Consider the following 24,234-nt stretch of genomic DNA (forward strand, 5'->3'; position numbering starts at 1 on the left):
AGGTGTTATTTTATTATTTTGAATGTTATCGATATTAAGTTTTTTCCACAAACAATAGCATGTAGCCTGTATGAGTACAATTTCATAGCTCTTTCTCTGAGGTAAATCAACGACGATTTAGCTGTAGGACAATCATGACACTTGAATGTACTAAGAAAGGGTTATTCTGAGCCATCTGATTCATTCGTGTTTGTTCGTGTTTGTTTATTGTTGAACTGGTCGTTCAAGAAAGAGTTTAAGTGAGTAACATGGTAAGGATAACTTTAAAGTTAGCATAGACCTAGCATGCCAGTCAATCGTCAATAACAGCATTCCGCACATCTCGGCTGTTGTACAATTTACGTTAACATCTCGCATTAAAAGTGGGTTTCATGTGGTATATAATGTTGGTGTGTTTGTTTATTGTTGAACTGGCCCTTCAGGAAAGAGTTTAAGTGGCTAAAAGACGGTAAGAATAACTTTAAAGTTAGCATAAGCATGCTAGTTGCAACAGTGCTTGTAAGGATCTTGTTTGAGCGAAGTGCCCGATTTGTGACAGAACTGCTGACTTAAGTATGTTTTTTTTTTTTTTTTACACCGTAGTTTGTGAATAAATACCCGTGGAGCTATTCTGTAAGCTGAGTTTTGCCTTAGAAGGGTAACGTTGTTGATAACGTTATTGCTACTACAACTTGTTCTGTGCAGATTTCCCAAAGGAGCGAGGCGACAGGAGTGGACTCAAAGAGAGTGGGCTTTAAAGAGAGAGGGGTTTGTGCCAAAACCACGTACACTTATCTGTAGCTGCCACTTCCTTCCTGAAGATTTTGACAGGACTGGACAAACTGTTCGGCTTAGGGAGGGAGCAATCCCATCAATTTTCAATTTCCCCAAACATTTGTCCAAGGTTAGTCAAACAATTAGTTGCATGCCATCTCATAGTTAATCATGAGTTGTTCTTTATAACTAAAACATTCTACTTTTTTTTAGCGATCTCGTTCTAGATCTAGTAGGACTTCCAAAAAAGCAGATGAACCCTATCCAACACAGTCAGCATCTGCAAGAGAACCTGACGTGTCAGTCGCAGAGAGTATAATATTTTGTTTTTGTTTTTAAAAAGCTGATCATCTGATGTAATGAAGTGTGTTAATTTGACATGCGGAGACACTATTTTTAAAGCTTGAGTAGGCTGTTTTACAGGATCATCAGTATTGCCTTGATCCCGTTGCAACCAAGCAGAAGTTGATTGAATATCAGGACCAGATTGAGAAGTTAAGGAGGGAACTGAGAGATGCCAAGGACCGTGAGAGGAGACAAGGGAAGACCGTTAGATGCCTTTTGGAGGATTTGAAGGAGAACAACATGCTGACTGAGGAACTTCAGCAAAAGCTAGATTTTTACTCAGGTAGGTTGATTCATGTTCCCTTTTCCTTGTTTGGCATTCACATTTCTGTGGAAGCGTGTGTGCCTTGACGGAATGTTTTCACATATTGTTCTGATACTTGCAATACTTGCATGCAATTTCAACAGACACTGGTATTACTGTTGTAGTGATATAATGTATGAATTTTGTGTTCACTCCAAGTGGCTGACAATATGTAGCATTAATGTAACTAATGTAGAGTTAATCCGTCCACCTCCGCCCAGGGTACCCAGCCGGGGGCTGTTGTGAGACCCGAAACACCTAGTGAACCCAGGTGTCAACACTGATGTAGTGTCTTAAGTTGCACGAAAGTGTATGTTAGAACTAACTAATGTAGAGTTAATGGCACATCAACATGTAGTCTGTAGTTTAATCTAAAAATCTTTGTAATATCCTCTCTAAGTATACGCTTTTTAAAAATAGTTTGTTAAATAGCATTGTTATTCTTATTCCTTCAGATCTTCCAGTTGAACTCTTCAAACGGGATTATGCCTTCACCCCAAAGCAGAAGGAGTTTGCTTTGACATTACATCTTCATGGACCAAAGGCTTATAGTTACTTAAGAGACACCGAGAAGATCCCACTCCCACACCCTCGCACTCTTCGCAAGTAATTGTATTTGCCACATCTTCTCAATTGTTGAAAAAATGGTGACCACTGTTGTTTGTTGTGAAATTATCATAATTTCTTTTTTTTGTTTTGCCTGTAATAGGTGGTTACAGACTGTCGATGCCAGTCCGGGCCTCAACGTTTGTCTTCTAGACATGCTACAAAAACGGGAGCTTGAAGACCCTTAGATGATATGTCTATCAGGAAACAGGTACAGTACGAAGCTCACACAAGTACAATGCGGGGCCTTGTGGATCTTGGTATGGGTCTAGATGAAACTACTGTGGCAAAAGAAGCCCTTGTATTTATGGTACTTGGACTAAAAGGTCACTGGAAGTTGCCCATCGCCTTCTACTTCGTAAGCACCATTTCACCAGACGCTCAGAAGATTCTTCTCCTGAATGCCTTGGAGGCTCTTCACGACCGTGGCATTAAAGTTGTGTGTGTCACAATGGACGGCCACATATCCAACATGGCCATGTGCAAAATGCTCGGATGCAACCTGAGGTTAAATGAACAGCCTCTGAAGACCTCATTTACCCACCCTTCCTCGGGAGAAGATGTTTACCTCATCATGGACCCGTGCCACATGCTGAAGTTGGCTAGGAATATGCTCAAGGCTTACGATTCCATCATCAGTCCCTCTGGACCAGTTAAATGGCAACACATTGTTGATCTGAATGATGTTCAGGAACGTTAAGGTCTGCATGCAGCAAACAAGGTCACAAGAAAGCACGTTGACTTCGACGGCCAGAAGATGAAGGTTTCCGTGGCAGCTCAGACATTGAGTCGATCTGTGGCACTGGCACTTACTGTGCTGAAGGATGCTGGATATCAGAAATTCACAGCCTCTTCTCCAACGGTTGAATTTGTTCAGGTAAACTGAATTTCTGGATAAATGGTGCTTAAAATTGTAACAGGAAACACCTATTATGTATAACAATTGACTGCTTATCTTAGAAAGACTTGAAAATGGTTGAATGCAAAATGTTCTTTTCCTCAGCTGGTGATGCAAGCAAGCGCCTAACATTTCTGAGCAACTTTTCTCTTAGTAGATGCCTCTAACGTGGTTTCTGCTTCAATTGCCCTTTCCCTTGCTTATCAGCACTTCATTCTTCCAGGGCACCCATTGTAACAGAGCCTCTTCCACTCAGGTACGGCACCTAATCAAGATTCTGTTTCCCCAACAGGGCTTTTGGTCATTCCGTGACGACTAACAACAAACAACTGTACTCTCTCTTATAACAGATCTATCATTCCCTGAGTAGTAGTGAGCGAGCAATATTGTAGATCACTATAGTAAGGAATATTTGTGTTTAAGGTGATTGACATGTTATTCGACTTGATGAACAGCAGAAACCCCCGTGCTGGAGGTTTTAAATCTCCGTTAGGTTCCTGCAATTGGGAAGAGACGTTAGGGTTTATGACTGCAGCTCGAGGTTACCTGGCCAGTTTGAAGATGATTGATGGCACTCCACTTCATCGCTCAAAGAGGTTTTTGTGGTTTTGCTAGATCAAATACTTGTTCATCAAGTAAGGTAAATACCTTCAGAAAGAATTGTATGAATTGCAAATTCAATCCAAACAGTAGTTGTTGATATATGGGGAGAATGCTCTGTTATCAGTGCTTACAGTAATGTATATAGAAGGTAATGGAGTCAAGTATAGCTGTAGGCAATAGCGAGTGCAATGCTACTGCATCAAGTAAAGTTGGCATGCCCCCCTGCCCCTAAAAAAAAACAAAAAAAAAACCCATTAATAGCAAGAATACTAAGAGTACGGTATTTATCTTATATTGACTTTTAAAAACTAAGAACACAGGAGTTTTAGGGAGGACAGACATATAGCCTGGATAGCCTGAGCAAATTCACAGCCAGGGTATGTCTAGATTTATTGGCTAGCAGACACAATTTGGGTAAGTTACAATTCAAACAAACATTCCTTTAAGAGTTACTCCTTAAAACGCCTGAAGTTCTATGTTTATAGGCCTATGCTTTCCTTTGACGTTGAGTTAAAAAAAACGTCTGCTTGTAGTTCCAGTGTCTTTGGTTTCTCTGTTGACTTGAAGTTCGGAAGACTATTTGGGTAAGGTATTGAGCTTTACTGCATTATCCTCTCTGCCTTTTATGCTGTCGTTTCCCTTCCTTCTATGCTGTTCTTGCAACTTAATAATTGTTCTAAACCGTGTTCCGTTTAGTCAGTGTTACATACAGAGATGGGGACAGATTAAAGTGAAAACATAACTTGTCTCACTTGTCTAGTATGTTCATGTTCAAATCATGCAATATTTAAGTTTAAGACCGCTGATATGTCTTCTCTATATTTTGAAGGTATCTCTCTGTGATGGGGTTCATTATCAACATCAGCTCTTTCACCACAATGATCCCTGCACTTCTTTAGAGACAGCAGTATGTCTGCACCTATCGGCTCAGCCAGGACCACGTGGAGCTCTTTTTTAATTCAATAAGGGCTTCAGGTAAGAACTGCACAGTGTCATAAAGAAAACAAAAAAAAATGAGAGGTTCGCGGGCTGTTTAATTGTTCCATTTCACACTGCGCAGTCAGCGTTCGTGTTCTATCCGTGGGCATCAACTTCTCTTGTGCCATTCATTTTCAATGGGAGCCCGCTCATGACCATCGAGACGGCGCCGCGGATGGCTGCCTCGGTACTTCGCTCTCTCGTGTTTTTTTACGTTTTTGTGCATTTGTCGTGTTTTCTGTGCTCCTTCTCTGGTCACTTACTCCAGAGAAGAACTCCTAAACATTGGTATAACCACCAGCAAAGTTTTTTCTTCGTTCTCATCGATCCGGAAAACTTAACAGAACTACTCATTGGAGGAGCAGCAGCTCTCTGTGGTCTCCACTGGAGACGCCGGACACATCGGGGGAAGCGAGCCGGCGCACTTGTCAGATTGCGGCAGCGGGGGTTTCGCACTGCGCTCCCGTCTATTCACCTGGCCAACGTCCGCTCTCTAGCGAACAAGGTGGACGAACTGCAGCTCCTCAATACAACCAACACGGACTTCAACAGATCTGCTGCCTTGTGCTTCACCGAAACCTGGCTCGGTGAGCACATCCCGGACACTGCTCTCTACCTGCCTGGATTTCACCTGCACCGAGCGGACCGGATAACGGAGCTTACGGGGAAAACGAGGGGAGGCGGAATCTGCTTTTACATTAATGAAGGTTGGTGTACTGATGTCACGGTCCTAAACAAATCATGCAGTCCTCAACTAGAAACACTCTTCATCAACTGTAAACCGTTCTATTCGCCGCGGGAGTTTTCCTCGTTTGTTCTGGTCGGAGTCTACATCCCTCCTCAGGCCTGTGTTACTGAGGCGTTACAACACCTGGCCGACCAGATTAATAACGTGGAGAAAAAACACCCGGACTCTCTGCTCATTGTTTTGGGGGACTTTAACAGAGCAAACCTCAGCCACGAACTGCCAAAATATAAACAGCATATTAAGTGTCCCACCAGGGACACAAACACTCTGGACCACTGTTACACTGTTTTTAAGAACTCATATAACTCTGTCCCCCGTGCAGCCCTGGGACTCTCTGACCACTGCATGGTTCATCTTATCCCGACCTACAGGCAGAAGCTGAAATCTGCTAAGCCTGTGGTCAAGACGGTGAGGAGATGGACCAACAACGCCAAAGTGGAATTACAAGCCTGCTTTGACTGCACTGATTGGAGTGTTTTTGAGACTGCAGCCTCAGACCTGCATGAACTGACTGATACCGTGACATCTTGCATCAGCTTTTGTGAGGACATGTGTGTGCCCACCAAAACCTTCCGCACATACAGCAACAACAAACCCTGGTTCACTGCAAAACTCAGGCAACTTCGTCAGGCCAAGGAGGAGGCCTACAGAAGTGGGGACAGAGTCCTGTACAACCAGGCCAGAAACACGCTGACAATGGAGGTGAAAGCAGCCAAGAGGAGCTACGCTGAAAAGATTAAAAACAGCCTTTCAGCCAACGATCCAGCGTCAGTGTGGAGAGGCCTGCAGTCCATCACCAACTACAATAGACCATCCCCAAACACTGCAGCGAATCATCAACTGGCTGACGAGCTGAATGTGTTCTACTGCAGGTTTGACACATTCACACCTCTCAGCCTCCCCCCCCCCATTGACATCACCTGCCACTCTGCCACCTCTCCCTTCTGACCCCCCACCAGCACTCACGATCTGTGAAGAGGATGTTCTGTCAGTCTTTCACAGACAAAAGATCAGGAAGGCACCCGGCCCAGACGGTGTGTCACCTTCCTGCCTGAAGGTCTGCGCTGACCAACTGGCCCCCATCTTCACCCGGATCTTCAACAGATCCCTGGAGCTGTGCGAAGTCCCCTCATGCTTCAAACTCTCCACAATAATCCCGGTCCCCAAGAAACCCACCATGACAGGACTGAACGACTACAGGCCTGTTGCCCTTACATCTGTAGTCATGAAGTCCTTTGAGAGACTGGTGTTGGGGTACCTGAAGGACATTACAGACCCCCTGCTGGACCCCCTGCAGTTCGCCTACCGAGCGAACAGGACAGCGGATGATGCCGTTAACATGGGACTGCACTACATCCTGCAACACCTCAACTCTGCAGGGACGTACGCCAGGATCCTGTTTGTCGACTTCAGTTCGGCGTTCAACACCATCGTCCCAGCCATCCTCCGCACCAAACTCACCCAGCTCACTGTGCCCTCCTCCACCTGTCAGTGGATTACAAACTTCCTGACTGACAGGAAGCAGCAGGTGAGGCTGAGGAGCATCACATCCAGCACCCGGACCATCAGCACAGGTGCCCCCCAGGGGTGTGTACTCTCCCCACTGCTCTTCTCCCTTTACACCAACGACTGCACCTCAAGAGACCCGTCTGTTAAACTCCTGAAGTTTGCAGATGACAACAGTCATCGGCCTCATCCGGGACGGTGATGAGTCTGCATACAGACGGGAGGTTGAACGGCTGGTCTGCTGGTGTGGTCAGAACAATCTGGAGCTGAACACGCTAAAAACAGTGGAGATGACAGTGGACTTTAGGAGAAGCCCCCCCCACTCTGCCACCCATCACCATCACCAACAACGCAGTGTCTGCTGTGGAATCCTTCAGGTTTCTGGGCCCCACAATCTCTCAGGACCTGAAGTGGGAGACCAACACAGTCACTACCATCAAAAAGGCCCAGCAGAGGTTGTACTTCCTGCGGCAGCTCAGGAAGCTCAACCTACCTAAGGAGCTGCTGATCCAGTTTTACACCGCCATTGTTCAGTCTGTTCTCTGTTCATCCATCACCGTTTGGTTCAGATCAACCACCAAACAGGAAAAAAGAGTCAAATTCCTCGTGTGTGTCCACATACCTGGCAATAAAAAGCGATTCTGATTCTGATTCTGATTCTGATTCATTGCACGCGCACGCCCGCGCAGGAAAATAGACTCGAGTTCTATTTTCAAGGTACCCAGGCTCCACCCTCGCAGTGATGCAACACCTTCGGCTCTGCTACACTTACTCAGGCAAACTGCTCATTCAGGTGGATTCGAGTTCCCGAAAAAATGGGAACTCCACCCACTTTGGGAAGCAATCAACTTTGAGCAGCGCCAACGGCCCAGGGTAGAGCCGTGTTCAAGGTAGTGACGTGGTTGAACTGCCACTCAACCCATGGATTGTACACGGAAGCGCTTCATTCAATATCAACATGGAGCAGCGTCAAGCTTTTGACACTGCTGTAGATGCTGTAATGAAAGTGTTCGACGGGAGATTCTCGTTAAAAATCGAGCAAAGAACAGCCCTTGAATCATTTCTTGACAGGAAAGGCTTGCTCCCTACTGGTTTTGGTAAGAGTTTAATCTACCAGTTAGCCCCGCTGGTAGCTAAATCATACGTCAGAGGAAAGAGTGGTGTGATTGGCTTAAGCTTAGGCACAGCCTTTTCTGGCCACAACCAGTAGCAACCCGAGGGAGGCGGGTTGACCAGGCCATTTTGAATCGTATTCGTTATGGTCTTGGTCAGACTAGAATCTCGAAGAGATTTGAAAGTCTATGTTAATCAGGCTATTTTCAAGGAGCATCGCGGACATGTCTGGTCTCCCCGGAATGATACCGGATATCTCCGGACACGCGATGCTTAAGTCACATGAAAACTGAAAATCAAGTCCACCAATCTCCCGTTTATTTTAATAAGGTGACGTTTCGGGCCATTTCTTTCTCTCTCTCTCTCTTTTTAACAAATTCTAGGTGGATGGAACAACAATCCGAGCGTAGTAAGTTTCAAGAACTACTTCCGCCACGTCATGGTCCGCTGCGGCATCAGTCCAGGAAACACAGGCAATGTTAAAGCACAGGATGGAACTGTGTGTTTGTCAGCAATGGCAATGTCATCAGTTGTGCCAGCTGATGATGATGACGACGACGACAACGACATCATTGTTCCCTCTCCTTTCGATCAAACGGCAGGGCTTGTTTTAGATCACAGCTATTTACCAACACGTTTTGGGGCCCTGACCTAAAATGCGCTTGTGTACATTGCAGGATTTGTTGTCAAATGTGTCCACAGAAAGCTTAAGTATGAGGTTTGCTGCGGTAGTTTGGTTAGCACAGCCCTGCCGTTAACACTTGGGGACGATTACCACCTGCTTGCCCTCCGTAACAATGGAGGGCTGTTAATTCCAAGCGCGGGTAGGGTAAAAGTTGTTGGATATGCTGAGCAGTGCATCAGACGGGTTTGTAATGTGTCGTCCGCTGCCCATCAGTGCTCCGAGTCTTTGCTCGAAAGGGTGGTGAAGGCAGAAATTGGGTCGCAGGATATTTTTAATCTGGGAGGTCACATTGACGAAACACAGGATGGTATAGACAACCATCATTACGACTTAATAACACTCACACTGGCTGCATTCTACAAGTTGAGACAACACCACATAGCTAAACTCCATACAATTCAGCTACAGAGCAAGAGTTTGAGGAAGAAACTGTGCAAAGTGATGTTGTTGCAGGGATATTAAATACTGTACATAGCCCAAGCAAGTGTATATAATGTACAAATTGCAATTAATGTACAAAGTTCATACTCTCCAACTACAGAGCAGGAGATTGAAGAATATATAAAGTGTTGTTGCAAGTTTAATAAATGTGGTAAATATTGCAATCAATTGTATGTGTTCATTAGTGTAGATATTGTTAACAGGATTAAGATATACAGCCGTTTTCCAGGATGCATTTAATCTTTGTGATCACAATGTTGAAACTGGGCCCTTGAATGTGCTGATGTTTATTGCAGGTCTTGTTGGACGTTTCCTCAAACAAGCCAAAACTGTATGCAGCAGTAGCTTGGTTAGTGCAGCTCTCAAGATGCCATTAACCACCATGACTACAATTTAACTGTTGAGACCACAGTTGCAAATATTGCATGTAGACAATGTACATGGCGCATTCAAGTGTAGATTATTTCCATATTGTAACCAATGTACAAAGAGCAGGAGAATGAAGAAACTAATGCTTCATTATAAACAACAACAAAGGCAACAAAGTGTGAAAAGACTGGCTACAGTTTTTGGAGGAGGAAGCCAACGCACACCAGAGGTTTCAAGGTGCAGGTAGCGGGTGTGTTACTTGTTCACTGCAGAGGAAAGATACCGCACCCAATGATGATTTTATTTAAACAACGTTTCGGCCAGTGTACGAAACGTTGTTTAAATAAATTCAGCATTGGACAAGAGTGTGCGGTATCTTCCAAAAGTCTGTACTTCCTGAGAAGGCTGGGGTCCTTCAACATCTGCAAAAAACTGCTGCAGCTGTTCTACCAGTCTGTGGTGGCCAGTGTCCTCTTCTACGCTGTGGTTTGCTGGGGAGGTAGCAGCAAGAAGAGGGACTCTGCCCGACTGGACCGACTGGACAGACTGGTGACGAGAGCTGGCTCAGTGGTGGGCACAGAGCTAGACTCTCTGGCGACAGTGGCAGAGAGAAGGACCATGCACAAACTGCTGTCCATACTGGACAACGCCCACCACCCTCTGCACAACACCTTCATGAGACAGAGGAGTATGTTCAGTGGCAGACTGCTGTCTCAGTCCTGCTCCACTAACAGACTGAAAAACTCTTTTGTTCCTCTGGCCATCAGGCCGTACAACAGCTCTCAGTGATGGCACTTCTGAATTTCACTGATCACTTTATATTTCACTTTCATGTCACTTCACTGGTCACTTTATATTTTTATTTTATATTCTTAAACAGTTTTTTAAATTCTTAGATTGTTTTTAAAGTGTTTATTATTGTATAAACATTTTTACTGTTTTATTATGTCTGCTACTGGATGCTTGAATTTCCTTCGGGATCAATAAAGTATCTATCTATCTATCTATCTATCTATCTACAGTAACATTTTAGGCTTAAGCAAGCTGATCTGTCATTTTAGGAGTTCGTATGAATGAAAGAAAAGGTAATCAGGCCTACGTTATGAGCAGAAATATAGGCTATGTTGACCAACATTGGCTTATCATTTTACCCATGTAAATACATGCTCAACATTTGTAATGAACGAGGATAAAAAAAACACCGGCTGTCAAATATGTCCATTTACGCCGATTTAATTCCGTAATCTGCTTAGTTCCGGTCAATGTTCATTAATTTCAATGCAGCGCTCGGCGGCGCTAGACCTGTTCCAAGATGGCAGTCTGTTGACGCCACCGTTCCAAAGGCCGTTGCGTTCATTGGCCATTCTACTCTTTATTTCTATGGAGTCTCACTACCGCAACAGTTGCGGTGAATGATAATGGTGTTGCGGAGGATGAGTGACCTTGACCTTTACCGCTAGCTGTAGGAGCACCATGAGGGTTAGCTAAACTTTTCTTAGTTGTTAATGTTTAGACCACAGTAGGGTATATAATAACAGAAACATAAAAACAGAAATATTTTTTAAGACTTCATAATGTCATGTTGCGGTAATGAGAATTAAAAAGTGAAATAGGTGCTATAAGAACAAAGTTTTAACTTTTGTCTTGAGAGAGAAAAATATAGCTGCTTACCTGGTAGACATCTTGAGTGTTACAGTCAATTCCGTGCCCCTCCAACAAAATGCCTTGCAAATATTTGTTCCTTGTTGATTTTATTGCTGATTCAAAATTGTTGCGGAGAATGAGAAAGTTGGTGTTAGACACATTTCTTTTTCTTATTATTTTCACTGCCTTTACCAACAGTCACCAAATACCCAATGTACTTTATTTGTGCCTTTTTGTAGTATGATATTTACTGAAATTTATTCTTTTTCATCTTTTTGATTAATAATATTTCCATCTTATACAGCACAAATTTAGTTGTGTACGCGTTGCGGTAATGAGAAATTTACCATTAAATGTGAAAAAAACAACAAAATGTGTAATAGTTATTGTGATTTGGAATAATGACCAATATAGTAAATAAAAAGGTGCTTTTATTGATATCTTTTTTATTTTTATAGAGTAAACTTTAATCATAAAAATGCTTCGTGACCACCTGCCCTATGACACAGTGGGGTTACACATAAGTTACACAAGTTCCTTAAATGAGGAATATAGTCTAGGCGACATCATGAGCTAACACAGATTGAGAGTCACATTGAAACTGCAACGAGGCAAGTTTATTCACAGATTCAACAATAAGAACTAACTAACATTAAGAACTAACAAAAAGAACATTAAGAACTAACAAAAAGAACATTAAGAACTAGCAATAAGAACCAACAAAAATAACATTAAGAACTAGCAATAAGAACCAACAAAAAGAACATTAACTAGCAATAACGACCAACAAAAATAACATTAAGAACTAGCAATAAGAACCAACAAAAAGAACATTAAGAATTAGCAATAAGAACCAACAAAAAGAACATTAAGAACTAGCAATAACAACCAACAAAAAGAACATTAAGAACTAGCAATAAGAACTAACAAAAAGAACAATAACCAATAGTAAAGAAAAACAAGAAAAAATACAAGATGGGTTACTAAATAAAGACCAACTCAAAATAAAGAATTGAGCAGTGGGGGGGCGGAATATAAGTGGAGGACAGAACAATAACCAAGAACAATAACCAATAGCAAAATAAGGGGTTGGAGGCAGGAGATGAAGGCTTATCACAGCATCAAGGTCCAGCTGCAGAGATCAAGAAAAGAAGAGGCGTTAGGGGAAATTCTCCCGGAGATTGACTCATGTAAATAGTTTATGTAAGTTCTAATACAAAGATGGTTCAACAATCAAAAAGGACAAAAATGTTGGTGAAGAACCAATAAGTGGAAAATTATGATTCTAATGCAGGTTTCAATTTCAGGAGACGGAAATGGCGGGGGGGTACGTGGTATGTCAACTGCATTTTGAGGAATGCTACCTGGAAAAAGTGAGTCATGCATTTGGAAGGAAATTACCATTTCAATTAAATAACTGCAATTACTGATGCATGCGTGTGTGTGTGCTTCAAACAGCGCAATGGAAGGGCGGCACTCACCAGTAATGCCGTCCCTACATTGGTGGATTGCGCCAACCCGCCACCACTTGCCTGCCCACCAAGAAAAAGGCAGAAAAAAGTGAAGGTAGCAATGACAAACTGAGGCCAAGACCAACATAAAAAATAATGAAGACAAGACCATGACATTACATTTACATACACTAAATTAACATTAACTGATCCTTTGATATTAATTGACTGATTCTAAAAGCTGAGCTGAGAAAATCTGAGGAGCAGGAGGAATGGAGGGATATTCCAGATGCACAGGGAGCAGTGGTGTAGTCTACCTTTTTGAGGTGGGTATACTGTATAGTTGGCCAGTCATAGCCCCGTGGTACCAAATTAGGGGTCGGGACTCGGGACCAATAGTAGCCCCTTAATGCACGCCGTACCTCCAGTGGCGCGCTGTAATAGTCATTGAAAAGTTATTTACCATAGTACTACAACACTATGACATAACACAGGGCTTTTAATAATGCACTACGACTTGGTCATTGCCATTCTGGTAACAGCATATTTATAATGCTGTCTTAACGTGTTAAGGGACAAACATGTTTGTGGGGTTGCAGCTTTGCACTTGCCCCTTGCATGCATGAGGGACAGCATAAACTCACTTTGATTGTGTGGACTGTGTGCTGTGTATCTCAGTGGCAATGGGACTCCCTGTGGCACTTAATCTTTGTACTCATCCCTCATAGAGCGAGGCCTAACAGAGTGATTGTTTTAAAGCAGCAGAACACCATCACATCTTGAGACAGGTTGTTTTATATATATATATACAAAAGGGCTTTCAGAATTAATTCATTGTAATATATATATGTGTATTACATTCGTTTATATATGTAATATACGGTACATAAAAAAATATATACATACACACACATCCATATTAGTTTTCCACCTTCCACTCCTATAGGGGGCGCTGTTGCACGTTAGAGAATCATCGCTTTCAACTAATACAAAGAAGAAGAGTTTCTATGGGACGTTATTGTCAAACAACTGATAGTTAATCCCTGGGAGATTGACTGACTGCCGCAATTTCCGAATGAATGCTACTCTGAAGTGTTGTCGTTGTATTGTTAAATTATAACAAGGCTTCCATGAGAAGTGGTAGTTGATGAAACGTGGCTGTGCTATTCTAAATATTGAAAAGCGAATTTTAAGTGGCTATACGGAGCATTTTAGGTAGCTATACGGAAATTCCCCCAAAAAAGAGGTGGGTATACGCCGTATACCTGCGTTCAACGTAGACTACACCACTGACAGGGAGGGACAGAAAAAGAGACAGCAGTTGAGCTAGAGAAAAGGACAGAGGGCACAGAAGGGAAAGAACAGGCTCAGGTGACCATCCCCCTTTGCAGCCTTCAACAAAAAGAAAAGGTGATGTTCTGAGCTGCTTGGATTTCAAGATTGCGACTGTAGCATTATCAGAGACACGCATAAAGGATGCATTTTTTGTTATTACAGAGAATCAAACAACTAGAGGCACGCCTTGCACGGCTGGAAAGGCTGAAACACGTGAAAAGGACGCCAGCTGCCAATCCTCACAAATCCAAGTAATGCCAACAAACAAATGACAAAAAAGCTGCCTTTGGAATTATAAACCGTTGATCTAAAAAAAAGGAATAAATGTTAACATTTAATTGTTTTTCTGTAGTCGTCATGACACGATAGGCAAGATGCTCCAGAGGTGTCCTGAGGGCTGCCGAAATTTCACTAAGGCACAGCTGGCAGAGGCAGGGAAAAAGGGCAGAGGAAGGAGGTTTGACCGGCAAATGAAAGACCGGGGGTTGCAAATAATGCATAGCAGTCCAAAGGCATACCGGACACTGAAAGGCATATTTGCCCTCCCCTCTGCAACAACGCTTAGGCGTTACGTTGTTGGACGCGTCGGATATTTCTCTGTAAATACCAAATTATAAAATTAAACAACTCAACTTCACCCAGTTTTCACAATTTTAAGATTTGACAAAATCTGATAATTTAACTTACTTGTTTCCACAGCCCGGCTTCCTACAGGGAATCATCTCCCAAATGGGAGTCACCGCCACCACCATGTCCCCTGTGGAAAGAATGTGCACATTGGTCCTCGATTGAAATGGCAATCAAAAGGCAATTTGACTACGACAAGAGAAATGATGCCATTTATGGCGCATCTCTGTCAGGAGACGCTGCCAAACAGGCAATGGTCGTCATGGCTAGGGGCATTTTGGGGAAGTGGAAGCAGGCAAGCCACACCTTAGAAAAACATTTGTTTTGGTTTTGCTGTGTATATTACAAGTAATGTACCTAAACCATGTCTTTCCACAGACCATAGGATATTTCTTTTCCCCAACGCCCATGCCAGCCGAGAAAATTGCTGTGGTCATCGAGGATGCCATTCGCCACCTACATCAGATAGGGCTGACAGTATGTAATGCACATGAGTTTTTAAAATAGCAACATTAACAAATTACTTACTGCATTGTGTGAGCTTCCACACAAACCTTGTATTGACAAAATGTATTCATCCATTTCAAAAGGTACAGGCAGTAGTGTGTGACCAGGGAAGCCCTAATGTGAAGGCCATGCGTCACCTTGGGGCTAGCCTGGACCCTCTCGGTGGTGAAGAGTCCCACTGCATCCTGGTGGAGGCTCAGAGGGTTCCTGTGATTTTTGATGTCCCTCACCTGTTTAAAGGATAAGACCGGTTTTTTGACATTGGGCCCTTGATTTCACATTATAGCATGATGTTCTACTCACCCCTGCTTGTTGTTTGTCATTTGGAGCTGTTCCGAAGATATTCGCGAGGCGTCTGGCTGCTCTCTTGAGATATTCGGCCATGAAACGGTTTCCTATGGGCAAGCTCATACAGGCACAAACTATGCTGTTTATAATTTATTAATTACTCTACACTAGAACTGATAACGTGGAGGTGCGTCGCTTACTTAAAAAAATCCGGGTTATTGTAATTTTGATTTTTTTGTCGTAAAGTGGGTGTTACTGACGTCATCGTCGTGCTACTGCCACAGGCAGCCCACAGACCTGCTGCCTATTTATTCATTCGGCTAAAATTCAAAATTAGTAACCCGGATTTTTTTAAGTAAGCGACGCACCTCCACGTTATCAGTGCTGGTGTAGAGTAATTAATAAATTATAAACAGCATAGTTTGTGCCTGTATGAGCTTGCCCATAGGAAACCGTTTCATGGCCGAATATCTCAAGAGAGCAGCCAGACGCCTCGCGAATATCTTCGGAACAGCTACAAATGACAAACAACAAGCAGGGGTGAGTAGAACATCATGTTATAATGTGAAATCAAGGGCCCAATGTCAAAAAACCGGTCTTATCCTTTAAGTCCATCAGGAACAACTTGTGCAAATATGGCCTACAGGTAAGCAGAGTAAACAAAGCAATCACAATTGCAATGACTCATACTGAACATACAAGAAATCACTGATTCACATACCAGCTCCTATTAATGTTTATCCTTAGACACAGGGGAAGAGTGTTCTTTGGAGCCATATTTCCAGATTTTATGACCTGGACAAACAGCACACAATTCGAATGGCCCCAAAGCTGACTGAGAGGCACATACACCTCCCTGCCTTCTCAAAGATGCGAGTCAGTTTGGCTATGCAGGTGTTTAGCCACACCGTCTCTGCTGGTAAATTTTCACATGGATTATTCATCTTTTCAATAATTATTAAGTAATTAAACTAAATTAAAATGAAAACTGCAGACTGTAATGTGATACTGACCTCCAAGTAAATTGTCCCATCTGCTGTGACCCAGGCATTTCTGCGATGGTAACATTGCAGAGACTGCCAGCAGAGGCAAAAGACACCGCAGACGGTGTAGCTAAATTAAATCACCTCTTTGTGGTGCTTAATTCTAGGTAATTATGTAAAAATAAAACCTTAACTTCACAAACATACATCTTACTAACTACACTCTACTAACTATGACTTGCCTACCTACAACTATCCTACTTGCAGATCCGCCAAGGATTCAAATCCTTGGCGACGACCCCTCGGAGCAGGAGGTCAGGAGAAGGATGACTTTCTGATTGACTGCATCAGCTGGGTGGCAGGCTGGCAGTTCAGGTCAGTCAATAAGACACAACACCAAATGAACATCTCGGCCGAGCAGTAGCACATCACCATGGCCTCCATGTTAATTGCATGTCTTGAACCCCCCCACCCCCCCCACCCCCCACCCCCACCCACCCTCCCACCAGATCTCAGCGTAAACCACCACCATGCCAGAGTGGAATGGTCCTAGCCATTAGGAGCATTCTGCAAGTCCACAAGAGGTGCACAGATGCTGGAATGAAGTATCTGTGCACCTCAAAATTGAATCAGGACTGCATTGAGGTAATGGAACAGCCAATTACTTTTCAAATAAAAAGTAACCACCTGAAGCTATGATTTTGACCATCTGCTTTTTTTTGGCAGAACCTGTTCTCCTTGATCCGGGGGAAAGGGGGGCACAAATGTAACCCCAGTGCACGCGAGTTCACTGCAGCTCTAAGGGGATTGAGCGTGTCCAACATTTTACCTGCCCTATCCTCATCCGGGACATCCAATTGTGAGGTGGATGATGGAACAACGCTCCTGGCCACAGTGTCTGATGACACCATCCCCTCCACAAGAGCCCCGCCGACCTCACTGGCCCCAGGAGAGGTAGAGGCTGGGGAACAGATGGTGGTGTCGGACATTGTGGAAGACGAGGTCATCTCCACAACACAAAACATTGCATTGACACACCTTTACAGTCATGAATCACATTAAACAAACATTCCACATATGATCATGCTCATATTTGATGTAACACTGTATTTCCCTTACTTTATGGACTGCTGGTGATTGCCTCCAAGAGGAGGGCCTGCACTATGTGGCTGGCTGGGTCATCCGGGTCCTCCAGCAGGAGGAAGTAGTCCAGGCCTGTCCCCAATGTGAGGTGGTTTTGATGGGTGCCAGAGACCAGGACCACAGCTATGCTGCAGCAAGCACCAACCACCCCTTCCTGGAGGCCAAAAAATTTACGTCAACGGCAAACTTAATGAAGCCGTCTGATAATTTTTTCGCAGCCATCCAGCTGTTGGAGGGGGAGTTTGTGAGGCTCATCAACGATTTCTGGCCACACAAGGGAATCACGAAAAAATTAGAGAGCGCTCTCTTCAAGCTGGGGGCATTTAACAGCCTGTTTAGGGCTCACCAAGAGCATGCCAGCCTGTTAGAGGCAATTGCAATAAAAAAAAATTGTTATGTGTAGGCTTGGGGCAGAAATACGTGAGAGGAACAGGAGGCTGCTCAAACCTCAAGGCGCCTTAGCAGCTCAAAGAAAGCTGTCCTCCTTCACGGGCTGAATTCTGCAGCTTGACTGTAAATTGCAGTGGCTGTAGGGGGGGTTTAGTAGATAGATTAGGGGGTTAGTTAGGTTTGTTAGATTAGGTTAGGTAAAATAGGTTATTTTAGGACATTAATAAATATATGTTTAACAACAAGGGCCTACTTTTGGAATCTTTACTTAAGTTTGTGTTATTATTTTTCATACTACATGCAACAAGTGTTACTTATTTAGTCAATTTATTCATTAGTCCTTTGTTTTATTAAGAAAATCAAACTCACTGAACGTGTTCATGCATTCAAACTGAGCTCTGTTGGTATAAACTTTGTCTAAACTTTGTTTTAATTTTCGCTATTGCCACCGTAAGTTGGCTAGGGCAGAGCTATGGAAAGAAGTATCTATATATAGCTCTGGGCTAGGGTACATAGCGATAACCAGCTGACAGCTAGCCGATAGCTAGAAATCAACGTCACTATCGATACCATAGTTTATGGATAACGTTGCTTTATCGCTGACGCGAGTGGAACAAAAAAGACCATCTGCCAGTAATATACATACATAAAATTTGAGTATTTAGGTTATAACATAAGCTAACGCGAACTCTGATTAGCCGATACTCTTACCTCTAAAAGCTACTGCCATGTGCCCGACCGTGCTGAATTGCCAGTGACTCAGAACTTGCCGTAAAGCAGAACGTACGCAATCTGTGACGTCATCACCATTTTTGAACGGCTTTTTAGAACAGATAAGTGAACTTCAAAAATGCAATATTCAGCCGAGTGTATTTTTTTAGTCCCCCCTTTTGAATGCAACTTTCAAATTACTTGACAAAAAATTATATCCTGAGAAAAGTGGATTTTTAGGGTGCAACCCCCATAGACCCCCATTCATTCTGGACTCGCCCGCGAGCGCCCTCACATGGACAGAGACACCAGTTCAGAAACCGGAAGTTACCGAGAGTGGCAGTTCTCTTCCATTAGACATTCTCTGGTCCTACCCAAACAAACAAGGGGGTGTGTTCCAATCTGCTTCATGAAGAAGGGTACGCGCACAGGGGGAAGGAGGGGGAGGGAGGAGCAGATTGCAGTTTGATAGACGGCATCAGAATCCAATCATCATTAACAGTCCGTTCAGTATGATTGGATAGTGTTTTTCCTGGATTGTTTGTTCTGGAGGCCACAAAAACTTTTCAATTTTGTGTCAAAACTTTTAATCAATTGGTTGCAATGTGAAGAGTATTTCAAGCAATATGTAAAAAAATGCTCCAGAAATAGAACCCCTACCCCACCTTTAATGCATGTTCAAGACACTTTGTCACAGCCTGCACCATGCTCAGGTTATGAATACGGTAATGAAGTACTTATATGACAGCACATTAATAAAAAAGTCATATGTGGTAAAAAATTAAATTTTTCTGATGTTGGGTAGAATTAAATTAAATTCAGTTTTATTTATAGACCGCCAAATCCCAACAAATGTCATCCTAGGGCATTTAGAAATACAATCCAATTCAAGCCAATTAGAATCCAATTCATTGCAATGAAATCACATTCATGTCACCAGATTCCTGCTCCACCTGCCTTATCCTAATCATGTCACCTGTGCCTTGCAATCACTCTCATGCTACTCACCTGCCTCTCTCTGTATTTAAGCCTCCTCTTGTCATCCCTCCAGTGCCAGATTGTCTGGTGCCGTTTCCTCAGTGATGCAGCGTTTCCCACAGCCTTTGAACCACAGAGTGTTTCAACCTTGTTTCTGCCTCTGCCTAGCCCCTCTCGGATTTGTTTCGGACCTCTGCCTTCACTTTGCCTCCTTGCCTGCCCCAAACTGTCTGGATCTCAGTTATTTCTTCAGGGGAAATACTGACCGCTGTTTTTGGACTACCTGGTTGCCAGTCCTGGAGTCCATATTGGATTACAGATCCCGTCACTCGGCCTGTTGCTTAGCTGTGACGTCATCACTAACCTCTCTGTTTACCTTCAGTGAATGCAACCCAACCACAAGCCTTTCCAAGCTCTCTACTCTTTAGATGCCCACCTCGTTCCCCACTGGATGACACAGGAAATTATTGCCTCAGGAGTTGCATCCACAGCTGTGCTTTTACCACAGAGCCAGAGAACAAGACCCAGGAAACCAGCTTGCAAATTTTCACTTGCTGGAAATAAAATTGTTAAGACTTTTCATCCAGTGTGTGGTGCAATTCAAGTCTGAGGTCACTGGTCATTAGTTCATTCATTAAATTCCAAATTAGTCCCATTCATACATACAGAGCCAATTCAAAGAAAGTAGCCTAGTTAAGGAAACCAACATATTGCACCGAAACTTTACCTCGATCGATTCTTCTATCCTCAGCATGCACAAGGTGACTGTGAAAACAACAAAAAAAAAACTTAACAGGAAGAAACGTCTGGCAGCACCAGACTCAGGCTACGTGCCCACGGTAACGACAGATAAACGCAGAACATTTCGACAGATGTGCCTATCTTGCACACGGCAACAGCGTTTTTAGGAGTTCAAAACGGAGAAAACGCAAACGCCCTCCAAAGTGGAGATCTTGAAAACGATCCAACCTCTCGTCGCCGTAGGAACAGTTCAAAACGCAGAAGTGCGTTTTTTGCACACGTTAAGTGGGTAGTTCTCCATTAATGACTCACATATCTCACTATATTTATTTTGGACACTCTCCCAATCCACATTATCCACTGCCTTCCTGGCTTTGTAGTTCAGTGTCATGTTCAGGAGCAACTGGACCTCATCATCTGTCCAAACAAAGTTTGAAGGCGTACTGTTGTTGCTGCCGCGCTTCGCCATTTTCTTCCAACTGACGCGGAGGAAGTAGCCACAAAACAGGCATTTCCTATATTTATTAATATATAACTCATTTAACAATACCAAAGGTATTGTTGCTACTGCCACCTACGTCCGGGGCGTGCATACTACATCGGCAAACTACGAGTTTTAAATGTTTTCCCTGTTCCCATGGGTAGACAGATATCCACCCCAAGACGCTCGTGAGAACGCAGATAAATTGTGGAGGAAAAAAACGGACATCTGTGTTTATGCTTCAGAGCGTTGTCATGGGCACGTAGCCTCAGGAAGGGTGGCCATCTGCCTCGACCAGCTGGGGTTTGAGAAGACAGAAAAGAGAGGACAACAAACACTGTAACACCAGACCAGAGGGGTGTTCCACGAAAGTAGCTAAAGAAAGCCAGGCTGTAGATGGAAAGCCTCGCTTGAACTAACACCATCTCCCAATTAAGCCTCAAGTAGTTCCACGAAGCCAGTTTAGCTGCATGTAAGCGAGGCTAATCCAAGAGAGGCTTACATAGCCTGGCTAAGTGCGAGGCTTACATAGCCTGGCTAAGTGCGAGGCTTACATAGCCTGGCTAAGTGCGAGTGCACGAAGAACGTAAGAAGCCCTGACGAGTGGATGGTGGAAAGACGGAGATGGCAGAAAAGGAGAGCAAGACGAGCTGTTATTTTTTTCAGCAGCTGAACAAATAATGCTGATGGAGCTGTATGAGGATTTTAAGTGTCATCACCAGAAATGGTAATACAGCTGCGATCAAAAAAGCGAAGAAACAGCATGACTAACAACTGCAGACAGACTAAATGTGTAAGTTATGAAAGTTTCATGCCATTGTCAATTGTTACACATTTATTTCACTGTCCTCATGTATTTATGCTCTCCTCTTTGTGTTATAATTTGTTTACATAAAGCATGCTGAACTGACTCTGTATGAGATGTACAGCACAAATATACAGGCCCTGCTCAGTTTATTAATAACCCAATAATCGACACGCATCATCATACTTTGTGACTATATTATTGTGAGTGTGTGACCCACATATTATAATTTCACTGTTACATCTCAACAGGAGCAATCTTAACAGCCAAAAGCGAACCTGGCAGCAAGTGAAGGTAAAGTACAGGAAAATATTTCAGAGTGGTAAGTAGCCTTTGAAGAAATGTGTTTGTCCAATAAAGAGAGCACCAAACGAGATATGGAACACAAGAAACTGAAAATTAAAAAGATCAAGCTAGAGATTATGAAACTGGAGAGGGATGTTAGTATAAATTCAGATAAAGGAGAAGATCATGGTGTGAACTGTGTTTAATTCTGTTTTCTCATGGAAAAAAAACATGAATAATTAAACAATTCAACACAACATGAACTCAAACTTGTCATTATTGTATGGTTGATGCAAAGTGTTAGAAAGTTGTTTATACATTTCTATTCACAGTGGGGTGCCATGACCTAACGTGTGGAAAGTTAAAAATCATCTCTGTCCATTTAGCCTTAAGGCTGATTTATGGTCGCCTACGGAAACCCTCCCGGAGACGCTCTCCGTCCCTTGCGTGCGTCGGCCAAAATTCCTATCTATCTGTTGACGCAACGGAGAATGCAAGGGTTGTGATTGGTTGGCTAAAAACATCATTTCCAGAATCACTTTTCCAGTTTAGCGCCTTCCTCTCAGAACAACAACACCGCTATTTTTTTTTAAAGAGTTTACTGTGTGCCGGTCAACATTTGGTTAAAATTATTTGCATTTCAATTTCAACAAGCTCCAACTCCAACAACAGTCTTTCTCTCTCGGTCGCCATCGTTCACTGTGAGGAGTGGAACGGAGCCGGAAGGTGAACAATCAATCAACGACTGTCAAGATAGACGTCGTGAGATTAGGTCGTCTAACGTAACGACGCCTACTGATCAGGAGGTGAACTGCCTTTTGTATCCGACAGCCCGACGGGGAACTTTGAAAGGATGGAGAGCCTCCCCGTGACTACGGAGACGGATAGCGACGGAGAAGCATACTGAGGCCTTTACACTTGCTCTAACTTAAACTGCTACTGTGTCAATGCTAAATTATGAAAATAAGTTTTAACTCAAAGGTCACAAAAATAAGGATCAATGGAAATATGTGTCCCTGTATAGGTCCCTCACTGTGTCAGAAGAAACTGAGTCCTTTCAGGCACTGCAACCTGCAGGGACTCAACGAAGAAAAGACTTCAGCCTGAAAAGTTGTTCACAAGACAAAATGTATAAAATATGAAGTAGACTATCAAATTTAAGATGGCTCTGTCAGAAGTCAGCCATGGTGCCTGAGAACTTTAAGCAATGAACCTGTATTTAATTTGGCCAAAGGTCATTTCTATCTGTGCCCTTGTTTTAGCATGTGCATGTGCATGCCTTTGTTCCTGGATCAGGATATGGCGTGAGGAGGTACGGCCAGCATGCATAGCCTCTGTCCCCAAGCAGGACACCATTGAACTCTCCTGCAGAATAAGAGAAATGTTGGATGGATATCCATGTGTTAAGACTTGGCAATTTGATGCAATATGTGCCTTATATGGCTATCTATAATAAAGTATGACGAGCACTTTAAATTCCTTCATCTGTATGCACGGAGGATAGGAGTCAATGATGAGGTACTTGGTTTCACAGGGCATAAATGTAACATTGCTCAGCATTACTCAAAGGGGTTGATGTGGTGTTTTTCGAAATGAGAAATCCAGTTCAGAGTCTATGGACAATTATCCCCAAGTGTACCTGTACATTTAGGATATGGAAAAATTTTCGGTTTACATAGTCAGCCTCCGCGGGTCCAGCAGGGGCCTGGATGCGAACATGGGTATAGTGTAGTGCACCGATAACATTGGGGAAGCCTGAGAGAGATGATGAACTTAATGCAAATACTTCAGCCAGTAGGTTGTTTTACATTATCGGCCTCTGTAAATGTGGAGCAGCAACCTGAAAGGACCTGTCCCCCTTTTTCTGAGTCTGGTCCTGGGTGGGTGTAGGTCGGGTGTTTGTGAAATGTGGGACGGAAATGTAATAAGGTATCAATTAGTTTTAATGAATTCCATGTTCTTTTTCATTTAATTTCATGTTAACTACTTGTATAGTTGCGTTTCTTTAGTTGCACTGACTGATATTGATTTTCCGAGACGGTGATAGTAGTGATATGATAACCGCAATTTTTTTTTTTGTTGTTTTTTTTTTATACAAGACATGAGTTGCGAGAGCGTGGAATTCTACCAGGTGGAAATTTGTTTCGGGAGTCGGTCAGACATTCTTTGAGACTAAGCTAAGCTTGAATGTTACCCTGTCCAGGAGCAGGCTAGTTCAGTGGCATAAGTTACCATGGTTACTCAGTGGGCATTCAAATAAGCCACGTTAGTGGAACGGAACTCTCTCTTAGATTAGCCAGAACTATCGAAAAGCCTGGCTTTCCGCTAATCCAGCTTCGTGGAACACCCCTCTGATTACCGAATAGAATTATGTATACAGTGAAAAGAATCAGTCCAAGCACATAACCTATGTCTAAAAATCTGACATTTTCTCAATTGTTATACAAAAGCATTGACACAATGAGCGTTATATACTGAAAAGTAGATTTAAATACTGTAAATAGAATTCTTTTTTT

At 43.1% G+C, this 24,234-nt stretch overlaps 1 long non-coding RNA gene across 1 annotated transcript; it reads left to right on the forward strand.

Annotated features, from left to right (window-relative positions):
- Positions 1-2,198: 2,198 nt before the first annotated feature.
- On the forward strand, positions 2,199-9,150 carry LOC142369823 (uncharacterized). The gene is made up of 3 exons (XR_012767713.1): positions 2,199-2,885; positions 4,339-4,484; positions 8,238-9,150. It is a non-coding gene; the product is annotated as an uncharacterized LOC142369823 (long non-coding RNA).
- The last annotated feature ends 15,084 nt before the right edge of the window (positions 9,151-24,234 follow it).

Source organism: Odontesthes bonariensis, chromosome 20 (genome assembly GCF_027942865.1).
Source record: "Odontesthes bonariensis isolate fOdoBon6 chromosome 20, fOdoBon6.hap1, whole genome shotgun sequence".
Lineage (NCBI taxonomy): Eukaryota > Metazoa > Chordata > Actinopteri > Atheriniformes > Atherinopsidae > Odontesthes > Odontesthes bonariensis.